Source organism: Mesocricetus auratus, unplaced genomic scaffold (genome assembly GCF_017639785.1).
Source record: "Mesocricetus auratus isolate SY011 unplaced genomic scaffold, BCM_Maur_2.0 Super-Scaffold_6723, whole genome shotgun sequence".
NCBI lineage: Eukaryota > Metazoa > Chordata > Mammalia > Rodentia > Cricetidae > Mesocricetus > Mesocricetus auratus.
This window is the reverse complement of record NW_024429183.1, coordinates 2,003,248-2,009,904: the sequence shown is the minus strand read 5'-3', so window position 1 is coordinate 2,009,904 and position 6,657 is coordinate 2,003,248. Positions and strand designations below refer to the sequence as shown.

At 50.9% G+C, this 6,657-nt stretch overlaps 1 long non-coding RNA gene across 1 annotated transcript; it reads left to right on the top strand.

Moving 5' to 3' along the window:
* The first annotated feature begins 281 nt into the window (after positions 1–281).
* Positions 282–4,764, top strand: LOC121136614. The gene is made up of 3 exons (XR_005873653.1): positions 282–669; positions 3,064–3,181; positions 4,437–4,764. It is a non-coding gene; the product is annotated as an uncharacterized LOC121136614 (long non-coding RNA).
* Positions 4,765–6,657: the final 1,893 nt, after the last annotated feature.

Sequence of the window (6,657 nt, the reverse complement as noted above, 5' to 3'; positions counted from 1 at the left end):
CTCTTCACGGTTGCATAACTCAGTTGAGTACATTAAAGAGGTTCTCACTCCCCGTCAGTCTCCCCCTGGCCTCGGTTTCTCCATCTGTAAAAACTGAAAGCCTGGCCAGCTCTGATTCTGACTCAGGAAGCCTAATGTTATGTCCACTCCTGTCTTGCTCACAGGCTCAGCTCCTGGTGAACTAGAAACCACACAGTCCATTGAAGCTTGTCACCCATTGTGAGGACAGCAGAGGGCAGCTAGAACCTGCAGCTGTGGGGCAGGGATGGGGCTTTACAGTCTGCTCCTGGCTAAGTCTTTCCCCTGCTTCCAGGAGAGGCCCCATCAAGAGGGAAGAAGGCTCAGCTCAGTGAATCTGGGCCCAGTGAGTTTAGACTTTGGGCTTCTTGAATCTCAGAGGCATCTGTTTTGGGGGCTTGCATTGGAGGTTTCATCTCGGAGAAAGCAGTATAGAGGAGCAACTCCCGGGGAGGAGGCACCTGACATTCAGCCCCAGCTTCCTGCCTGCCCAGGAGCTGAAGGATGACACCCCTTCTCCTGGGGTAGTGGGACAGTCCACTGTGCCTCATCTAACGATCCAAGATCAAAGTCAGACATCCAGATGGAAAAAGGTTCCTGGGGTCTCAGAATAAGTGGAGAAAGCATCGTGAACTTCGACAAAGGCAGCAGGTAGGCAGACAGACATGGAGAAAAGCTATGCCCACAGTGGTATGCATGACCCCACACATAGGGCAGAGCATCTTTACCCAAGGGCTGCTCCAGGCCCCACCCAGCTCCAGATCCACACCACCTTCCCTGGAGCCAACAAACTTCTCTGAGCAGCTGCTCTAAAACGTGTTGTTTGGGGGAACACATGAAATAGGACCGTGATTCAAGCTCTCGGGGGCTAGGTTGGCTGATGCAGGCCTGTCATTCCAGTTACTCATGGCAAAGGCAGGGTATAATTTCAAAGCCTGTCGGGCCAACAGAGTAAATTCTAGTCCAGTCTGGGCAATTTAGGGAGGCTGTCTCCAAAGAAAAAGAAAAAGGAAAAAATCAAAGAGAAATGGAATCTTCCTGCCCAGACTGTGGGACTCAAGTTCCCTTCCAGCAAGTCCTAATTTTGGCATGACTCTCCACAGATATTTCAGACATAGCAAGAAAACATGCTTCCACACTAAGACCCCCTCCACAAAAGCAGCAGCAGGCTGCCCTTCCTTCACAACAGAGTCTGTGGTTCAGAGGGAAGGTCATGCTGATTGTAAGGCCCTGCAGACAACCCCCACACATACAGCCACCTCCCAGGGACAGCACAAAGCAGTCGGTCACTTCTAGAATACACACAGCGTTGACTGAGCATCTTTACTTGCTCACTGGTCAGTGTTAGGACACTTTGTGTCCTCTGTATTTGTGGCTGAGTGTCTTCCAATGTGCAAGAGCCACAGGATCCTTGACCAGGTTTCACGGACGATGGCAGGAAGCAGAACACCATTTCTGTACCATTCTCCTGCTTCTTCCAGAGAGTGAGCTTGTCCAGTCAGTCTCTGGACACTGGACACTGCAGGCTGTGAGTTTCTCAGATGAGTGTCTTTCCCCATCAGAGCTGCAAACCTGCTGGTTTTAGCTCACTGCAACCTCAGGGTTTATCTGTATACATCGACAGTGAGAAAGGAAGCCGAGGCCACGTGCAGCCTCTCTATCAGACACCATGAGGAAGAGGGCTGGGCAGTTGTAGAGTGCAGTGGGGAGGGACAAGCAGCGTGAGGGAAGTGGGGAGTGCGTGCCTGGCTGCAGCCCACCTCAAATTCCACCTGCATCGCTAGTATTCCATTTTCTGGAACTCCTTCCCCAGACGACATGAGAGGGAAAGTCCCCCACTCTGTTGCTCCCTTGGCTCTGCTTGCAGTAACCATTTGGAATGAAGCTCTCTGCCTAAATCCAGATTTGTCTGACTGTTGCTTCTCTGTGAGTTTGAGCCCATCTCTGACAGAGGCAAGTGCAGAAATAAAATAGCCAGTCTAATGATGGAGGCCAGACCCGTGCTTCCACGGCCTTAAGGAGCCTGTAAGGATCAAATGCTCCTGTCCCAGAAGGCTTGGAGGAAATGTCATAGCAGTAAGGGTAGGTTTGGGGGGGGGAGGTCAGTGACATCAATGTTGCCCAGAGGCTCAAAGATTGGCCTGAAGTGTCCAGTTGCACGAAACAAGCAAAGCTAACCCCCTTTAAAATGACAAGGGCTGTGGGAGACGGGTCCCAGGCCAAGTCCTGATCCAGATTTGCCTGAGGCCCCACCCAGTCTTTAGGATTAAGGGATCCTCTGTGAAGTCAGTAGGATTAACTGGTACCTCCTGCAGAGAACAGAGTGGCCTTCATCAGCCTAGTTCCCTTGTCAAAAAGTGTAGAGGGTGGGGGCAGGGAGTCGGGCCACACCCTGACTTTGGCTCAAACTGTCAGAAACTAAAAGAACCATCTAGAGTCAATGCCTGCAGAAGCCCAACAGAGGCCCTGAAGATGGCATGGAAGGAGGGGACTCTGGAACCTTCCATCACTCTCTTTGACCCAGTTAAGGTTTGATCTCCAAAGAAACAGGCAGAGACTAGATCTGAGAAGAGATGCTCGAGGGGAGTGGGGCGGGGGAGGAAGGGAGGTGGGCGGGCACGGAGGTGTGCTTTATGAGGCAGGCTTTAATGATGTGGTTGAATTCCTACATGCAGGATTTACTACATTTGGCTACAGGAAAGGTCTTGTTAGAACTGGACCCCAGAAGTGAACAGGGCAGTGTTTGGCATGGCTGTGCATACATAAAACACAGGAATCTAGAAGTTCTGGCAGAAGATGAAGCCAGTTTAGGAATGTCTGTGGGAAGGGTCTGCCCCTTTTCCTGGAGGCATGGCCAGATAGGTATCTTGGGCTTGAGGTGCAATGTGAAGGATAAGGCTAAGAGCTGAGGGAGGATAGGGGTGTGTGTGTGTGTGTGTGTGTGTGTGTGTGTGTGTGTGTGATCCTACATGATGCAGGTGTCCAGGACTTTTGGTGTGGAGGTTTGGGGTCCCCTCACTGAGTGCTTCTTGCCTTTTCCCACAGCATCCAATGGGGGGGGAGTTGAGCCTTACTTCTGGGAGCTGTGTTTGTCCTGAAGCAGGTGGCATCACTACCCATCCGCCCACTTCATCTGGCTGCTACAAGGCTGGCACTTTCTCAGGTGGGATCCACAGGGGTCAGGCCTCAGTGTGGGGGTGAGGGTTGGGGTGTCCAGCAGAGATTCTGGTGGAAGAGCTGAGGGGAGGGCGGTCCTCCTTACCACCCAACTGTAGCAACCTTTGGCTCACACTTCAACTAAGCTGTATGAGGAACAGCCAACACTCCACCCTCTAGTGCCTGGGGGATGTGTTTCTCTTCTCCTCCTCCTCATCCTGATGCCCTAGGACAAGAGGCTTAGCGCTGCCCACCAACCTCCACCACTGTCACAGATGTTTCTGGAGAGAGGCCAAGGATTTGCAGTTATTCTAGGATCAGAGATATGTGCTTAAACACCCTGTCCAAAAGTAGGGGATGACCAGAAGAGGCCGTGGTACAATATGGCTTCTCCTCTGGGGTCTTAGAGGCTGTGTAAGGTTCTTAGGGTCTCCATTGGTCCAGATCTCAGCCCCCAAGTTATCTTCTTGTCTCTAGTACAGCCTCTGCTCCAAGTTCCAGCCTGAGAATTCCTACCCTGGGCTGGCTTTGTTGGTCAAGAGAATACAACAACAACAACACACACTCATACGAACACACAGAGACACCAGACACACATCATCACCAGTCTAGCAAGTTCAATGGACTTGTCTAAGGTTTTGGGGCCCATAAGGCACCATCCTGCAGCCCATGGTCTCTCCAGGCAGGGCAGCTGGGTAATGGAAGTTGAACAGCACAGGCTTGCTTCTGTGCTCCCATTTCCTACCTTTCCTTTCTGTCTCTGTCCTCTAGAGAAAAAGCTCCCAGGTCAACACTGAGTGCTTCTTGCCTTTTCCTACAGCATCCAATACGGGGAGGGGGGTTGAACCTTACTTCTGGGAGCTGTGTTTGTCCTGAGGCAGTCAGAACTTAGGCTGTTGGCACAATGCAGGAGGCATCAATTTTGTCCTCAGTGAATGGCTGGGCTGATGCCTAGAACCTTGCATTTCCTACTCTCAGGGTACCAGCAGGGTTTCTGCTTGTGGGTGCCTCACCAGCCCTAATGAGTAACAACTGGGTTTTCTATCTAGCTTGAAATGTGTGTGTGTGTGGGGGGGCATGTGGGGAGCGGGGATGGGAGTGTGTGGCTTTTTAGGATGACTGTTTTCAGCTGGAGAAAGTAGCTGCTAGATAGTACCCTCTGACCCTTGACACTGCTGTTTTCCTCAAGGAAGGGAGTACCTGCCTGGCACCGGCTCCAGGGACGTGGGGAACACAGTCTCTCAAACTGTTTCTTCCAGCAGGAGTTGCGGGTCTACCCAACTGGTTCCCTTCCTCTACCTCATCAGTGACCTATGGGACAGATGCTGGCTGATCTAACCGGTTTTCTTTTCTGGGAGCCAGCCTGAAACAAGTACAGGGAAGAGGCCGGAGTCTGATGCAATCAAGAGCAGTATTGGCATGGGTGTGAATGCTCAAGCAGTTACAAAAAGCCAGACCACCAAACCTGGCTGAGCCTAGTGACCCACCAAGGTGACTGCTAACCACCCTTTGCTTGGCTAAAATGGCATCTTTCTTTTTTTGGGGGGGCGGGTCTTTCGAGACAGGGTTTCTCTGTGGCTTGGGAGGCTGTCCTGGAATTAGCTCTTGTAGATCAAGTTGATCTCAAACTCAGATATCCGCCTGCCTCTGCCTCCCAAGTGCTGCGTGCGATTAATGGTGTGTGCCACCAATGCCTGGCTTAAGTTTTTTGTTTTTTAAGACAGGGTTTCTCTGTGTAGCTTTGGAGACTATCCTGACACTCGCTCTGTAGACCAGGCTGGCCTTGAACTCACAGAGATTCGCCTGCTTCTGCCTCCCGAGTGCTGGGATCGAAGGTGTGCGCCACCAATGCCCAGCTAAAATGGTGTTTTTCAATCATCAGCTTTGCAGAACTGTCTGCTCCCATAATGCACCTGCCACTATGCTATAATCACACTAAGTGTTGGTAAGAGATAAGAGTAAGTGGCAGCTTGCAAGGTTCTAATAAGACATGAGGGCTGAGTATGCTGAGGTTTATTTGCAGCTAACCTCAGGAAGACGATCCCTTTCTCTAGGCATACAAGGCTATCAGTTCAATGCAGGTGTTATCAGGTGCTGGAGGGCAGCATTGTGGGAGCTTGCAGGGCATCTGTCTTGGCTCAAGGGGCCACATGAGCTCACTGAATGGGAACAAGATCACATATACTTGAGGCCAGGCCACTTGGCAGCCCTGCCATTACCACCATGACTTAGCAGACTACAAAGTCCTATATAGGCACACAGGCAGCATGGCTGGATCGTGAGAGGTGGAGCAGGTCAGGTGGGGGCCGATAAAAGGAGGGCATGTTTGTGCTTGGAGAGGCTCAAAGCCTTTAAAGAGTGGTTTCTAACTTAACTCTAGGACAGGAAAGGATAGTATGAGCCATCCAACATTTCACTTATCTGTGGACATAGCTGCAACAGGTCTCCTAAATGGGGATGGGGGTCCTGTACTGTATGGGACAGGCTGGTCAGAGACAAGGCCCACCTCAGAGGAACCAAGTTTCCAGGTACCTCTACTGTGCTGTTCCCAACCTGTGCTTCAGGATGCTCTGCTGCTCAGAGCAATGAACTTGCCCCAGGTCCTGAAGCTCTAGAAGCTGCCAAACCCTTCCAGATTTACACACACCTGCCATCGGAATCCTCTGCTTTTCAAACACACACTTGGAAGCCGATGGCTGGTCATGAGGACCTCAGCACCCAGAAGGTGTGACCTGGAAGATCAGATCCATTACAGGTTCAATGACAGAGATGGGGTCTGGCCTCAAGGGTTTCTCTCTCACTGATGCTAGGGTGCAGAGAGAAGTGATCCCTAGGTTGAGCCTTGAACTCTAACCTGTCCATGAGAAGAGGGTATGGTGATATATTACTTATGATTTATTAAAGCTTGCTTGAGAATTCAGAAATCAAAGTCAGCCTCAAGTTATAGAGATCAGGCAGTAGAGGTACACACCTTTAATCCCAGGAATCAGGATTAAGAAGTAGATGGATCTGTTAGTTCAAGGCTACCATGGCCTACACAAGGGTGAAGAGTAACAGAGCTCATGTCTTTGATCCCAGCACCTGGGATCACACCCCTTTAATCCCAGCATTAGGGAGATGTATAAGACAGGAAGGAGTAAGGTCTCAGAGCTGGCATTCAGTCTCAGGATTCTTTCCAGTCTCGATGAGGAGACGCAGCAGTCTGAGGCTTGGTGAAGAACTCCAAGATCAGCCCTTTCAGCCTAAGCTAGAGGTAAAAGCTAACAGACGGTTGCTTTGCGGTTCTGATTTTCAACTTGAACCCCATGTCTGTCTTGGGTCTTATTTTTCGTGTTACATGAGGGTGTTATGAAATGACCTGGAATCATTTTATTTCTTGCTGGGCCCCTTTCCCCCCCATCTCCTTCCAGAGATGGAACTCACATGGAACTCACAGCACAATTAGGATAAGGGTCCCCGCTAGGCTAAGCCCTTCCCCACCTA